The sequence below is a fragment of the Ambystoma mexicanum genome, chromosome 3p (assembly GCF_040938575.1).
Source record: "Ambystoma mexicanum isolate Mex_15411 chromosome 3p, UKY_AmexF1_1, whole genome shotgun sequence".
Taxonomy (NCBI): Eukaryota; Metazoa; Chordata; class Amphibia; order Caudata; family Ambystomatidae; genus Ambystoma; species Ambystoma mexicanum.
The window spans coordinates 272,931,531-272,949,271 of NC_090925.1; positions in this window are offsets into that span (position 1 = coordinate 272,931,531).

A 17,741-nucleotide genomic window follows, 5' to 3' on the forward strand; every position below is an offset into this window, starting at 1 on the left:
ATGCCTCTCTAAGGGCATTATTCTTTGGTCGTTGGAATGACAGCATCTCAGGGAACTTTGACGGGACTAATTTAAATGAGTTTGAAAGGTGAGTCCTGACGCCCCTGGGATGTTCTCTTTTCGCAAATAGGAGTAAGCTTAATGTTGCTTCTATTAGGCCTTCTGATAGACTTTCTAGACCTTTCCTTGTTCATTTCTTTCAAGATGGCTCCCGTAGGCAACCGGGTTGCCACGCCTCCTTCCTACACTATCAGTCACAGCCCCAACTCTGTTTCCTTCTGCATACAAAGGAATGTTTCTCAGCCAATGGGTACTTTTCAGGGTTGTACCAATATTGTGAATTTGACTAGTGAGGAAAGACCCTTGTATCTAGGGGATCCTGTTTATTTCGTATGTGTCAATGAAACTCCTTCACAAGTCATGGGTGATGTAGCGAAATCATTTGTGCCATTTTGGGGACAGACCATGAATACCGAGGATATTAGGAGACTAGCAAGAGTATTGGAGAGAACCATCAATTGGACCACCAATTTACTCTACAATATGATGTTAGAACAGAAAGCAATTAGATTAGTGGCTCTACAGAAACGGAGGGTGTTAAACGTCATCCTGGCTGAGCGTGGTGGAGTATGTAAATAGGTGGGATCTATTTGTTGCGTTTTCGTCCTGACGCAGTCTGCTCTTCGCTTTCTTCGCCTTTCAGTCTCTCACCACACTCACCCTCTTGCACTTTTTTCTTCTTCACCACTCACGCTCCAGACTTGTGTCTCCTGCTTCTCTCCCGTTTGTGCTCTCTTCTTTCTGTCTCGGTTCTGTGTCTCCCCTTCCATTTGTTCTCTTCTCTTTCTCTTCTTTTCTCTCATCTCTTCAGTCCTCTTACTCCTTCTCTCTCTATTCACTCCTTTTCAGGCTGTATTATTTCTCCCTCAGCCCCCACCCCCGGTTTGGTCTCTCACCCCCCTTCCATCACACAGTGTCTTTTTGATTCCAATCATGCTCTTTTTCTTCCATCACCCATTTGACCTCTAATTGTCTGGTTTCAGTTTGAAGTGGAGAGTAGGTTGACCAGATGTCCCAGTTTTCCCAGGACAGTCCGGGAAATCACTTTCCGTCCCAGGAGTTTTTAAGTCTTATAAACCTGCAAGGGTGGGTGGCTACAGTCCTGGTTTATGTCGGGACCCGATTTTGAAATCCCAAAATCAAGCCAAGCGCAACTCTTCCTGCACAAAAGGGGGCATGACTCCTTTAGTCATGCCCCAATTTCCTCTCCCTTCCCCTCCCAGGCCGCTCTCCTCCAATGAGAAGAGTGTGCCTGTGAGCACACCCCCTCCAAGCCCCCAGCAACAGGCCTGTGACATAGAAGTAGGACTACAGTAGTATTTGTATTTACTTTATAGCCTGTCCCGTTTTTTTTTTTTTTTAATCTGGTCACCCTAGTGGAGTGTAAACTGCTTCTAACATTGAAGTTCCACCAGAAGTTTCTTTAGAATGTATAAAGAAGTTAAATGCCCCCTCACCCACACACAAGTAAGTGTGCCCCTCCCCACAGTCTCTGAAGTTATTGAGTACCAATTTCGATTGGGTAATAATAAAATAATAATGTATGTAACTATGTCCCATGTAAAGTGCTTCAGTTAAAAAGCACTATATAAAAAACAAATGATTATTATTAAGTTAGTCCCTTACTAGGGTGACCCAATTTAAAAAGTAAAAAACCGGGACAGGGCAACTAACATAAAAGTAGGACTGACCCTTGAAAGTGCCTGTCAAGGGACTACACTTCAGTAGCATTTGGAGGAGAAGGGGTTAAGTGTTACTGTTCAAAGAAACACATATTATGATAAATGTATTGCAAACTAACACTATCTTAAGCTGTAAAATGCAGCATTTCTTCTGTGCGAGATTGTGCATTCTTGCCTGCCAGCTATGAAGATCTACTACCAGGGCTTTAAGTGGACCAGGGCCTCCCGGGGCTGGGCCCCAGCACAATCTGAAATCTCGTTTTTTAAGCCGGGGCCCTGCCGGGGCCCACTAATCTCCCCTGGCAGCCCCGGACACTACACGAAAAGGCTTTTTTTCGAAAGTCTGAAGCTCTCACGCATGTGCCGTCTCACGCGTGTGCACTTTAAGCAAGAGATGCCCATGGGCCGGCGCCACCATTATGGAGAGAAATGCAAGGCTGCTGGAAGCAGAGGCCTTGCTTTCTAAATACTGAAGCTCCCGCGGATTCGCAGGAGTTTCAGTATTTAGGAAAAAGGCCTCAGCTTCCAGTGGCCTCACCCTTTCAGCCTTAATGGTGATGCTGCCCCTCGCCAGTGCCACCATTAAGGCTGAATAGGCGAGGCGCTATCCCCTGCCAGGCAAGGCTATAGAAAATAAATTCAGAAATAAGCACCCTCTCCCCCATGCTGATCTCTACAAAAGGGTGCCTGGCAGGGGTGCCAGTAGCCCATTGAGCCGGGGCTCGTCAGGGGGGTGTGGCCTAACAGCCCAGCATGGACCCCGTCATTAGACCACGCCCCTTGATGAGCCCCGGCTCATTTTGTAGTGCCACTTAAATCACTGCCTACTACCAAGAACCGGGACCACTGCAGTTTCCAATGGGAACCTAATCTTGAGAAAGGAGGACAGAGCACCAAATACTGGGACAGTCGCGGCAAAAAACGGGACGTCTGCTCACCCTAGCCCTTTCCCAACATATGAAGGGTTAGCCGCACCTGCCCCATGACATTTTAGCCTAGGTGCACCACTGATTTGAGTGTGCCACGGGTGACACAGAACTCTTGCTTCATAAACTGATGTTTACAAGAAGCGCGATAATCTACCACGCAATAGTCTCCCGCTGGCAGAATAAGTCCCCCCTATGATCGTTTCCCCTTCTGCTCTGTAAGCGCCATATTCCGTCACGCTTATCATCTGCGCAGTGGCATTGCTCGGGCGGGAATGTGCGCGGCAAAGATAAGAGTGACGGAGCACCCCCTCCCTGGCCTTTGATGCACTGCGTCGCGTCACGATAGCGCGACTCCATCCATTCTGAGCTCCGATGGCGCAGTAATACTATTTGGGCTTGACGTGGCTATGGGGTCCCGCGGTGAACATATTTGTGGAGCGTTGTGTTGCACAGCATGGGTTATAGACCCATAGTCGGACGCGGGATCGGGCAGAACGATCTGTGGACCCCTTCACGTTCCTTGTTGTTATTTTTTTACCTGCTTTTAGGATGGACATCGGCTGTGTTTTGGGGTGTGTTCTGCTCATTCACCCCTAATATTTAATTCGCTGCTTGTTGAGATCTGACTTTTGTAATTGGATTCTCCTCAATTTTACAAAATGTACAGGTACATGAAACAGGAGCATTTGCTTTAAATCAAGCCAGTACAAATAGTGTTGGCTTTTTTTTACACGTGCAATATTGCCGCAAAAAAGTCACAAACCGTTGGTTATTTTCTAAGCAAACTAAGGTAAACTTATTTACTTGGTTTGCAGAGAAACTCTGCGGCCAAAGTTTATCAGCAGTTTATTTAAAGCACTTTTTCAGTGAGCTGCATGCAATGTCAAGAAAACAGTTTTTCCATTTACTTTGCTGGTAAAAATAATTGAGATAAAACTTTGCTAGAGAATTTCTGAAAAAATGAAGCGGACACTCATTGCTACAGATTTCAATGTATTTTGAGGTTTAATGTCAGGATATTTTTTCTTCAGCAAAGCGCATTTGCAAAAGTGAAAATACTTTTTGAGTTTTGCCCAACTAAATGTTGCACTGCCTTAATATGTCTTTTGACTTCAAAAAGCCTGGTAGGTAGGTGGAACCACTGCAGGAAAAACGTTCTATTGTTTGAGGTAACAAGGTATTTGGGCCATAAACAGAGACACATCAGACAGAAAAAAAAAAAAAGAAAAAAAAACAGTTCTGGGTGCAGTTCTGAATCAGGCACTGCACATAAGAGCAGGGTGTGGTGAGGCCAAGGGCAAAATATTTGGTGAGGCCCCCTTACTATTTTTGTGCACTGGGCCAGTGACCACGTGCAAACAGGAGACAGGAAAAATCTCACTTTGGGCCTGATTTATGGATGTGTCAGCGTGGTGGTGCAAAGTGACTTTGCACTGCCAACAAACACCCTGATTTAGAGAACAGTGCAAAGTGTATTTTTGCAGCACAAAGTCACTTGGTACTAAACAAGTACTCTTTGCACATCGCTAAAAGTGCCTAATTCATGGTTCAAATAGTACTTTTACAGTGCAAAGTGACTTTGCACTTCGCAAAACATTCCATAAATACGACCCTTTGAGTTTATGTGTGGAGGAATCCGAATATTGTTTATTATGACCCCAAATCAAACAAAAATAAAGTCATGTTTCTCTATTGAAGAACGGTGTATACCAGACCACGGGCCTGATTCACAGAGTGTGTTCCTTTAGATTGCCACCAAAAGAAAAACAGTGCAAATCCACACAGCTACTCAGTCGCTCGCACAATGCACCACAATTGTGGTTGCTATAATCTTCAAAAATATTGGAACTTGTTACAGGACATTTGAACCTAATGTTGAAGATCATAGCAACCACAGCTGTGGTGCAGTGTGCGAGCGACTGAGTAGCTGCGTGCGTTTACACTCAGTTTTTCTTTCGGTGGCCGTTATTTGGTCCAGGTGTCTTTGGACCTTTCATCAGTTTGCTCCTTGAAACTGGAATTAGAAGCATAACAAAGTTTGAAACCTGGTGGTGCCCGCCTTTTTCCCCCCATGTGCAAATCTTCCTTTGGGATTGCGCCATTGTAAAATGCTTCTCTGAATCAGGCCCTAAATTGTGTAACATAGGCATAAATAAGTATAGGACGGCATGAAGGCATGGCAGCATGCGGTGTGTGATGCCAGCATTAAAGCACCCCTGACACTGTGTGCACATGAAAGCACGCATCATACCTATTGACGGGTAGGTGATGTTCAGTGGCGGCTGCTGGATTCTTGAACTGCGGGGGCATACCTGTGGAATCAACCTCACGCAGGGGGGGAGCCCAAACCAAGGACAGAGGTTTGGCCCGTTTCTGTCCCCAATTCTTATTAGGTTTACAAAGTGCATTGTACAGCCAAATCTTTGAAACATTGTTTAAATAGCCATACAGTTCCCAGTAGGTTTTGTATGGTAGCACATAAAAAAAAAAAAACTCATTAGATGCAAGGCACCAACAGTGCACAGTAGCATTTTCAAACTCATTTCCATGACACCTTTGCCCACAGCATATCCCAGCATAAAAACATGTTCATGCTGGTTGTGCACATACATGCCCATGCAGGCTGCATGCACCTGTGCATGAAGAGTCAAGCAAACTTGATAAGTGTTATTAGTTGGCTAGACAGTCTAGCCCCAATAAGTACTGTTGTCAGGTTTGTTTTACCATTTATATAATAGTTACTGTGCAAACATACTTGTTACTGCATGCTTAGACTGGCCTACAGTCAATGTAGGCCAGTCTAGGCATGCAATAACACTTTCGATGAACAGCACCGTACATCGAGGGTAAATCAAGAAAAGAATATCATACCATAAGCAGCCCTACCCCCTTAATTTAGCGTGCCTGCAAATTTAGGGGTGAGGGCTGGCACACACACAATCACACATTCACACATCATTCGAACAACTCCTCCTTGCACGCACACATTTATAAAAACAAACACACTAGCATACACTATTACTTAAATCCTTATATGCACACATACAAACGTACACTTTTAGAAAATACATTACAATTAACTTACCTGCAATCTCACAACCATCACACACGCCCGTGTCGCCACGAAAAGGATCGGGTGGGCCTCCTCTCCACAACGTGAACACAGTGATTGACAGAAGAGGAGACCTCTCCTGTCAATCAGCATGTCTATACTGTCAGAGCAATAATGAGAGGGAGCGGGGCTCGACTTAGAGCCCTGCATAGGGTGACCAGATTTTTCACACAAAAAACCCGGACAGGCCATAGATATAAAAGTAGGACTAATATAAATAAAAATACAAATATAGTTCTACTTCTATGTCACTGGCCTGCTGCAGGGGATGTGGGGGGGGCGCAGGGAGGTGAGCACACCCCTCTTATTGGAGGAAAGTGACCGGGGAGAGAAAGGGAGAGGAAATGGGGGCGTGAAATCCTTTTGACGCCCCCATTCGCGCATTTACAGTTGCACCGGTTCGTTATTTCGAAATCGGGTCCCAGCAAAAATAGGGACCTTGGGCACCCACCATTGTAAACCCCGAACGGGGTTTGCAAAATGAAAAAAAACCCCGGGACCCCGGGACGGATGGCGATTTCCCCGGACTGTCCTGGAAAAAAACCGGGACGTCTGGTCACCCTAGCCCTGCACCGCCCCTCATTATTTCGCTGTGTTTGTTGCAGAGACCAAAAGGCTCTGCAAGAAACAAAATGTTTTCCGGTGGACACGCGCCCCTGCTGAGAGAGGCAGCTTAGACCCTGTATAAATAATGACTACTGGGCCATTGTGCTGCCTGACACTCAGGGGCCCGTGCCACAAGGCAACTCACAAACACGAGGCACAGGGAGGCTTGCCTACTTTTCCCCCCGCCCCCTCCTCGTAGCATCCCAGAGAAAGAGGATCAGGCAGTGAGTGAGTGACCAGAGCGTAATGAGTAAACGGCAAAGGAACTGGGGGCGGGGCAGGACGCATGACAGACATTAGTGTGAGCGGTCAGAATATTTATTCTGAGGTATTTACAGTTGAATTTACAGTGTATTAGGGCATGGGTAATCAAAGAGAGAAGGTAAATGGGGTGCCTTGAACGTCAATGTGGTGCAGTTTTAGTGCAGATTTAAAGGAGTGGATTTGAGGGGAGCTTTTTTTTGCATATGGAGGCAGGGAGTTGCAGTGTTTTGGGGCATAAAGGGAGAAGGAGTGAAAAGGAGAGGAAGCAAAGGCTGGTTAGAGATTAGGGAGGTAGTGGAGGGGAGTATGCATTAAGGAGAGTAGCAGGAGATGTGAGCCATAAAGGGGAGGCAGGCCATGAAGAGATTTAATGATGAGGATTAGGCTTTTTTTTAGGTCAAAACCAAGTAGCATGGAGGCAGTTTCGATCTGGGAGTGAAGCAGGGAGATTATAGAGGGTACAGGTGGACAAGTTAAGAACTTTGTGGTGGAGTGAAAAAGAGTGGGTGTGGGTAGGAGAAGAATAGCACAGTAGTCAAGGCGACTAAGTACCAGGGTGAGTAAAATGGGTTTTGCAGAGTTGTAATCCAGGAGGGGGCAGATTTTTCAGTTATTGGGGAGGTTAAACCTGGCTGCCTTGTACAGGGCCGTGATAATTTGATGAAGGTGGAAGTCGTTGCCAAGGAGGACCCCGAGGATTAGCGCCTTTGTGGTGATGCAGATCAAGTCAGGTGGATCAGAGACGGGCGAGGGAAGGAAACGGTGGGAATCAGATGCAGAAAGGTACATCACTGTGGCCTTTGAGGAGCTAAGCATCAGCACGTGACTCGGCAACAGTGATGGGCTATCTTCCCTCTGGTGTGTGTTTTGAGGAACAGTGATCCTGCATTTGGCTACTTCAGGTGTTCAAATGATTAGGAACAAATGTTTTTTTTTTCCCCTCCCCATCTATCCACCAAGAGCAGGAGTACCAATGATCAGAAACATTGTAAATGTAGCCATTATGGATCCCTTGCCAGGGAATGCCGGGACAGCAACACATTTTCGAATCACTGAACCTAACAAAAATCCTGCTCCAATCTTCGTTGAATGTATGAGTTCTGAATTTGATGCTGTGGAGGTAGAGGGCGCTGGGAGCTGCAAACAGAGGTTTGTGCGGGAGGGCAAATTACCCTGCATTCTACTAAGCAATCGGACTCAGCTCTGCGGTTTGGGTGTGTTGGGTGAGGGTTGTGTGACAACAGCTGTGTAGAGGGTGAACCGGGGTCCCCGTCTACTGATGGTGCTAATGCACGTAACCCATCCAGGTCTGAGCTGGAGTGCGGGTGGAATCATGCGGTGCAGTGGCTGCATACTGCAGCTAAAGCATGCTAGGCATTCTGGCATACCTGGAGAATACCTCCCGGTGGCATCAAGGGAGAGTATGGGGGAGTCGCTCTTGTCCAGTGATGCAACATGAAACAGCTGAAAGAGCAAGTGGGAGTGAAAGTCAATCAACATGGATGGGCTATGGGAAAAATCCATAGGTATTGTAGAGGCACGTTCAGCAAGATGTGCCTTCTATTTCCAGCTGCTGGCTCCCTGGACGCCGGACGATGTGCTGCGGTGTACAGCTCTGGCTGCGTACAATAGATGGTGTGCCCGATTGACTAATGAAACAAAGCAAGAGCACGGTCGCGCTGGCGTCTCTGTGATGCATTCAGGCATCTAGGTAACGCCTTCTTCTTCTTCTTCTTCTTAATTATCGGAGGCGTGGGCGGACCCACGCAGGCGCTTCCCCATCCTATAGGATGATGTGCACCGTACCCACTAATTATTATTTAGCTCCATTTAAGCTCACAACTCTACCCACCTCCCCGTCTGCCTCACAAAATCCAACATCACACTACTCCTCCTCCTGCCTCTCTCTCCATCACCTCCCAGTAAAGTCCTCCCATTCAGCTCAGCCACACCCAACGCAGTCAACCGAACCCTCATCAATTCTCTCTCTGCAACATGTCTCTCACACCTAATCAAAAAATGTCCCACCGTTTCAGGCACCCCATACACCGCACAGTCCCTTGATTCATGCTTCCCTATTCGAAATAGACAGTCATTCAGCCCCACATGACCTATCCTCAACCGATTCAGCATCACCTCCTCCCCCCTCCTCCATTCTGAACTCCTTGCATCCACCTTCACCGACACTTTCCCACGAACACCGAACATCCACCTGCCCTTCACCCCACTCACCCACCTTTCCTGCCACTCATCCAGGACCCGTCTCACCATCACAGCCTTCACCTCATCCACATTCAAAGGCAACCTCACATCAATCGCTCCCCTCCTCATACCCTCACCCACCGCCAGATCCACCAACTCCTTTCCCAAAATGCCACTGTGACTGGGAACCCATGCCAACTCCAAATCCATACCCCCGCGCACACACCGATCAATCTTCATCCTAATGTCCAAAATCACATCCTTCCTATCACCATCCCCTGCCACAATCGCCTGTAACCCACTCAATGAATCTGAGAACACAAAACAGAAAGACTGAGGTGTGCCAGGTTAAATAGCGCTTGAGTAATTGAATATTACAAAATCAAATCGATTAAACCTCGAAGGATTGGCTGCAGCACCCTGAGGGAAAAGCGGGCACCTCAAACCCACTTAACAAGACAAATGGAACAATGGGTATTCCCCCATTATGGATGCGCTGCCAACAAAACAATTATGAAATAGAGAAGTCCTCTCACACACTTCCTGTACGATAATTGATCTGGTTAACACAATAATGAAAGTTTTATAAGTTTAATCTTCATCACATCCAATGTGTGTTGTGGCGTGACAGAGTGATATGCCAACACGTGTTTCGACCTCTCTCGGTCTTTCTCAAGGCAAAACTCTGTACAGCAAATGAAATATGCAATTTGGTAATGCATAAAAATCCCCGTTAGTAATCCAGGACATGAAATACAGTGAGCACAACAAACAAGGGTAATGGCAAGTGCATATATACATTACCAGCAGGATGGATGTAGCAACATTGTCACAGGCAGCATATACAGAAAAAATTCAAGAAAAAAGAATACTAAATAAAAGAACATGTCATTGTTTATATGTATATGAATGGAGTAACATGCGACAAGATTCTAAACTAACATCAATACGCAGTTAATACAATTGATGTGCTACCCAGTGCTTGTCCACAAGAAGTGTAAATGTTGTGCATGTGGATCTCCATGCACCATAACAACAATGTGTATATCTACTGAATTTAAATCCGTGCATGTCATCGCCAGGTGCCAAAAAACCACCAAAACAGCACACATCACCGAACCCATTGGGTCAACACTTGAATTAGGTCAAAGATACCCCATGCAATGTTGAAATAAGAAACCAATTAAAATTGGTAAACACCAGAAAATCCCATTCCCACACCCAGTAAGGGTAACACAATACCAAACTCGAATTTAAACGAAATTACCATAGATTGATTGGGTAGTGTTAAATGTCTTGGGTTTATTATCACGCCTGAAAAATCTAGAGAAACAAATCATGCATAAGTCGAAGTTGTGAAACCGCTTGAAATCAGTAAAAATATTTCAAAGGGTGAACCATTACCTTCCTTACCAAAGTTTGAATCATTTCAATGCGAGCAATCTAATTCATTAAAAACGTCCCGCCTGAAATGGCATGTCTGTTTAAGTAAACCACAACATCCATTAATATAAAACAGTTCGCGAGGGGCCGATTCTTGTTTCATCATAAGTACTGAACATTCAAAGTGTACGAGCCCCTTACCGTCATTAATCTCTCGTCTACATTGAATCCTGTCATGCTATGTATATCTAAACGCGGTGCGATCGGCATACCCATTTAATGAGAAAACGAAAGAATTTAGAGAAAAGCACCCTCCGAACACGTGATGGATAATCACGTGTGCGGCGCCGTGCGCGAATAACACATCCGAAGCAAAAGAAGTCGCGATCACATGGAGATTGATCACGTGTGCAAACACGGATCACCTGCAACATTAACACAAAGACTAGAAGAATAACATCGAGGAAAGCCTCGATGAGATGCATGAAATAAAAAAGAGAATTATATATGCCAATCCACGCCGTTTTATAGAATGAAATAAGTATAAATGCAGATCGACAAAAACAGTAACCAATTGGGAATACAAAATAATAATAATATTGTATAGATTAAATTAGCCCATGGGTCAAGCGATAGTGCCTGGCCGGTCCAAATAACTCCTGCAATGACACGCACGAACAGAAAATCCCCCGTATGTCACATACCCTCACCATCTACAAGAACACATGCAGTTCCGTGTCGCTGTTAAGTCCCAGGGTAGTACAACGTAACCTACAGATGGTGCGTGCTTCTAATTGCCGCAATAATGCTGAGCGGTCCCCACCTCTAGGATGAGGTCTTGCCTGCATAAGTCCTATGAACCTAATATCACTGCCATTTTCCATTTGATGCTGTTCCTGCCAATGTATCGCTAAAGGTAATTTGGAATCAACTTTATGCAGGCAAGACCTCATCCTAAACTGAATGGGGGAAAAACTTTGCACACACCTACGGGTCAAACTGTTGGATGGATATTGACCAAATCTATGGCAGGGGCAGGGGCTTGGTCCCGAAAACGTGCTTCTGTAAATTTGGTGCCAAGCCGTCCACTAGTTTCCATTAAAACGACTAAAGAATATGTCTAAAAAATTAGTTATATCTATGGGCTTCATTACACGGACGGTGGTAAGGGTTTACCGGTATCAGTAAGGACACTGGTATGGTAAACCCTTACCGCCTTACTACGAGGTCCCTTTGCGGGTTTGTAATTTAATGCCTGCTGTTTAGCAGGCGTTAAAAACCAACCCGCAAAGGGACCAGGGTGCTAATTACGGTACTGCAATTTGCGGCACCGTAATTAGCGCCTTCCCCATTCCTATAGAGCCCTATGGGGCAAAAATGGGAATGGGGAAGGGCAATGGGGGAAGGGATAAGGAATTACCTCCCCGCCAACCTTGGAATAGGGCGGTAATTCCCCTTTCCTCCAAGGTGGTGCCGGTATTTTACCGGCATGGACCAAGGTGCTAATAGCACCTTGGTCCTCTGCCTACCGTGTAATGAGGCCCTATGTCTCCTCCGCGGTCACACTTCCCTGTTCGCTCCACGGACAACTTACCGATTGGCCCGGAGGGTGGCGTCGTGACTGTGGACACGCAACGTCTTCGACGATTGGCTGCAGAGAGCCATGATGTGCGTCAGAATGTGTGGCTGCGCCCGACATCTTGGATCCAAAGATATCGCAGTCACCAACAGAGGCGAAATGCTGTTTCGGACATTGTTTTGCTCTTCTACAGCGCTTCGGGAGGTTCACAGAGTAAGAGATGGATTAAATAGTGTTCTTGCGTGGGCGGCAGTTGTTAATGATGTATTCGCCACCTGAAATGCTGGTTCGGAAACTACTTTGATGTCCTACAGTGCTTGGGAAGGTTCAGCGAGTATGCGATGTCTGCAAAAATGTACTTGTTTGGGCGGCAGGTGTCACTGATGTACTGTCTATGCCCGCCTTGTTCGTGATGTTTGTACGTGCAGAAAATGAGTGGACTCATAAGGGTAGTATTTCTGTCTGTGGTGTGTACAGGCACCTTGAGACTGTTGTAAGGACACGCGTGGTGTTAGCGACCACTGCATTTGAGTAAATGTCGTTATTATATTATTTTTGCCTATGGGTGTGCCACTGAATAGGACGCCTCCATGGGTGTGACATGCTGCAGAGGTTGTGGCCCGGGCCTAGTGTCTTGGATGCATGGCCGTAGGCCGTAGGCCGAAGGCCATACTTCCAAGACTGTAGGCCCAGGGCACAACCACTGCAGCATGTCACACCCACGCATACACCTGTCCTATTGATTGTCGATTAGATGATTGTGGGGAGTGTGTACAGTCTTGGGTGCATGGACGAAGGCCATGCACCCAAGCACTAAGTTATAAGCACTAGAGGTATCAGCCACTGCACAACCACATACTGTAATATCTATGAACACACAGCTAGGAGTCTAGCCTCTGGCCAGAACAAGTGAGGCATACCGCTCCTATGGATACACCCGTACTTAGACACATCACTCAGGTGGTTGTGGGCAGGATGCAGACTTTTGGATGCATGGCTGCAGGCCGTAGCCCGTATGACTTACTTGTAAAACTCTGGGCCCTGCCCAGATTCAGCACATCACTTTACATTTGTGATGTCATCTTTGATGTCCTGAGTGTTAGTGTTAGCAGTGCACAGTGATGTGGGCAGTTATGGTTGCTTAGCCTACCATAACTGGCGAATTTCAGGGAGTTTTCTGTTTTACTTTGAACCATAATGGCACATTTGAAAAGTTTTGTTAGTAAAGTGCACAGGTTTTTGGTAGGGCAATTTAACCATAATGTTCCCCAAGGCCGATATGAAAAATGCATGTCACACTCCAAGATGGGGTAAATTGGAGATGAGATACCTTTACTAGAGAGAGTAAGAGAAGACGATAACAGAAAATTATAGTGTCTATTTTGGGTTATAAATAATATGTTAGCATAAAACCTTTGATTTGTTTGATTTGTTTAAACTAAGAAGCATAAAATGATTGTAATATTCTGGTCAAATAAGATTCTTTGAGCGTCAATAATAAAATAGCAGTATTTCAAGAATCAATAGAACTATAAACAAAGCAATAAGGAGAACATTATTGTATGTTTTTTAAAATTGGTTAAAGAATAGTTTTTTGGGAAATGGGCGGCGAATAATGGTGCTGGTTGATTGTTGTGGTATAATTAATTAAAGTAATAACAGAATACAAAACATCTTTAAGTATTGACTGTTAAAAATGACTTGTCATTACGGGGGACACTCTCCTGCTCCATTTGTGCATAACATTATTGAGATATACACCCAAGATTTAGAAATACCATGCCAAATGGGTAAAATACACGGCTTACAATAAGTTCATGCCTTGGCCTCAAGAAGGTTCGCTATCATGAACAGTATTGCAACACATGACAGCATACATGCTGCATACAAAGGGAAGAAGTTACAGAAAAGTTTAGCTATTTTAGAACAACGGAAAATGTATCAGAGCGAGAAATAAGACCCGCTGAGAAGGAATTGATGCTTACTCAGCATAAAGAGGAGGCGATTACACCATTGGCTCCTCTTTCTCCTACTAAAAATGAGAGTACAACTGAGGACAGGCAGGGGTGTTATCCTCTAAAGGAGTTAAAAGCAGCAGTGGGGTATGTTAATCTGACCTACACACCCCCTGCCTATAGAAGTGAGGACAATATAGAAGAGAGCAAGATTAAAGAACATACATATATATCAGTAAAGAGCGTGATGAAAGAAGGGACAGACAGAAATAGAAGAAGAAACCAAGAGACAAAAAGACGGGAAGGACAAAGCCAATGAAGTGACAATAGTGCAGAACGAGTAATTGGGAGGACAGATACTACTCAACTGAAATGGAAAAGGCATTGACAATGTTAGAGAAAGAGAAGAAAGAGGGAACAGGAAAAGAGGGTAAAGGAACGAGAAAGACCATACAAAGAGGAGACGGAAAAAGAGAGGAAGCAAAAGGAAGAATGAAGGAGGTATGAAAAACAGAAAATTAAAAAGTGAGAATAGAGGAAAAGTAACATGAAGAAATAGAAATAGAAATAGAAACACAGATATTGAAAGAACATAGGTTGCAAAGAAGGCAAGAAGAAGAAGAGAAAGGGGAAATGAGAAGAAGGGAAGAAGAAATGAGGAGTCAGGAACAAAGATGACAAAATAGATCACATTGTAAATAGATGTATAATACCAATCGAAGCACAATAACGAAGGGAAGAAGAGAGAGGGTCACAACAGCCCCACAGGGAGCTGGAAGGGATAACGAGAATTCAGACATGGGCTGATGAGAACGAGGCAGAAGACATAGGAGAAAGGATTGGAGATTTATATAGGCAAATGAGGGAGAAAAAGACAGAAGAAAGATTGGATGACATGTTGATGGATGAGCATAGAACACTGTCCTTAAGCAGACTAGATCTTGATGACGAGGAAAGGGACAACGTCCATAACAGCTGAGGTATAATGATATCAGATGAAGAAAATGAAAGAGAGTGAAGAGAAATTGCATGTGGTTTGTCAATAGCTCCAAATATAGAAAGAGGGGTAAAGTGGTCAAACTAAGAAGATCCTGAAAAAACACCAGAACCAACACTGTATTCTGAACGACCACAACTACAGTCACACAATGCAGGGGATATATCTCCAGTTTATGTAAATAGATTATGGTAATTGCCAAGACAAAGACAAATGGGTGAAACTTGCCCCACCTAGAAGACAATAAGTGTAGGTGGGCGGGGGCGTGGCTTGGCGGCCATGCGAGAGTGAGCAGACTCCGAGGAGCTCCCGCCAGATCCGACCAGAGATCCTGAGAAAGGCGTATATCAGTAAATAAAAAGACAAACAAACGCGAGGAAAAGGCGTCGGAAGACCCAAGGCACACACGGGAGAAGACCCGAGGAAAAACAGAGACCAGAAGAGTGAAAACGAGAAGGGAAAGAAGCGCGCGGCACCACCGACAAAATGGCGGACGCGCAGCGCTGAAAAAAGGACCCGCGTCCCAAAGCACGAAGAAGGCCGAAGAGCAGGAGCAGAACCGGGCGAGACAGCTGATCGACGTCCAGCGCAGGCAAGACCGAAACACCACCGGAGTGGCAGAAACCCGAGACGCCGACTGCAGGGATAGCCGCGTACCACCGACCCGGAGAAGGTGAAGATGGCACGGCTCGAGAACGGGGAGAGGCCCGCGGACCGGAACTGGAGAACAGCTTTTCCCAGCCGAAGCGGGACGAGCAGCGGCAGCAGGATCCCGGCGGTACAACGGAAGAACCTGAGCGGTGAGGCAGCGGAGGCGAGGGGCGACCCACAGACTGAGCCCCGGAAGAGCGAAGGTGAGAGTTAACGGCGGAGAACCAACAGAGCGACGTGGGACCCCGAGAGACGAGGCGGCGGAGACCGGGAGCCGACCCGAGGACCGGACCGAGAGAGCCCCCCCTTGACGCAGAAGCGGCGGAGGCCCAGCTGAACAATCGGAGAACCGGAAAACAAGGCAGAACGGATTGAAAGCGGCCCACAGACCGAACCGAGGCAGATTCCCTCACGTTGAAACAGAGGTGAGCAACAGCGGAGCAACGAGGGTCCTCACAACGAGAGGGAACGGAGAGCGAGGGCCGGACCATAGAAGAGCTTCCCCCGACCGACGCAGAAGAGAGCAACAACGACAAATTGGATTGCTGAAGAGGAGTCCTCACCTGCCAGTCCGGAGCGGAACCGAGGGAGACAGCAGATCAACACCCAGCTTAAGCAGGATCGGAACATCACCCGACCGGCAGCGGGAGGAGGCACCGACGGCAGCAACGGGGAAGAAAGCCCGAGACAGCACCACGGAAACGGCGCGACATCAAACGAGGAAGGGGGAAGGCTTCGAGACCCACGGTCAGGAAGCAGCCCACAAATCGGACCGAAGAAGAGCCCTTCCCTGCCGCAGAGGTGACTAGCAGATCCGGAGAGGAGAGGCAGCGACGAGACACAGGAACCGGGCCCAGGAACAAGAAACATACCGCAGGGCGGGTCAGGGAAGCCGAGACCCAGCTCTAAACACCTAAAGAGAGAGGGAAGAGAACACCGAAGAAAGACACGGCAAACGGACAGAAAGGGTAAAGCCTCAGAGAGATATCGCTTAATAACAAGGTAACACACACAGGAAGAGTGGAAGCGAGTGGGGGAACTGAAAAGGGACCCACTGCAGCGCAAACGGAGCCAAACTGAACAGGGCCCAACTACAGGCCAAGAGCAGTGGGCATTAATATGCCAGACAAGTCTAAAAGCGGCAGAGGGAGACAAACAGTCATGGAGACATTCACCCGGAAGAACGACGACCAGCAGCCAGGGGCCGAGGAGAAAGACATGCCGGAGTCATATGCCACGCAGGGAGAGATCAGGCAAGTGGAAAGCAGTATACTGGAAGCCATAGGGGCGTTAAAGACGTCGATAGAAGGAAAGCTAGATGCAGTGATGGTAGATGTGGGACTTCTTAGACAAGACACGAGAAATCTGGCGGAAAGGATGACAACAGTGGAACAACAAGCACAGAGTAACTCAGTGGAAGTGTCCGCCTCGCGAACACAAATGTCGGAAGCACTGGAAAGAATTAATATACTAGAACGCAGAGTGGAAGACGCAGAAGGTAGGGCCCGACGCAATAACGTACGAATAGTGGGGCTGCCAGAAGGAGAGGAAGGAAGGGACCCCACGGACTACATAGAGAACCTCCTGATCCAAGAAGTAGGGGCAGGGACCCTATCCCAGGGCTTCGTAGTAGAAAGGGCACACCGAGCGCTGACTAGAAGACCGCGCCCAGGAGCACCACCAAGACCAATGATAGCAAAAATTATGAACTTTAAGGATAGGGAGAAAATCCTGACTTTCTCGAGAGAAGGAGGGAACATCACAAGGAACGGGGCCAGGATAACAATATATCCAGACTATACGGTACTGGTGCAAAAGCAGAGGGCCCAGTTCTGGCAGACTAAAGAGCGCCTCCGAGCAGCAGGGGTGAAATTCATGCTGCTGTATCCAGCCAAACTAAAAATACTCCATGACGGAAAAACACAGATCTTCGAGACAACGACCGATGCCCAGGAGTGGATGGACCAGCGTGGGATTCCGCAGTCGGCAGAGAGGAACGAGAGAAACAGAAACCACCCCCAGCAAAACAGAGATTAGAACCGAGCACGACAAGCATACTCAACGCTACAGGAGCAAGAACAAGACGGTAGAAATGCCCTACCGGGAAGTAACAAAAAAGAGCAACCGACAACCATCAAGTTGAAAAGCCCATAGTAAAGAGACTTACAATGGGAGCACGAGACTTGGAGAAGGGGAACCGCCAAGACCCACAGAGAAGCCCCAGCAAAAACAATGTTTATAGTGTCAGTTTCAAGACACTACGCCGCGACAGGGAAGGCCGAGGAGGAGAAAGCGGCACCTGGAAAGCGACGGAGCCCGAG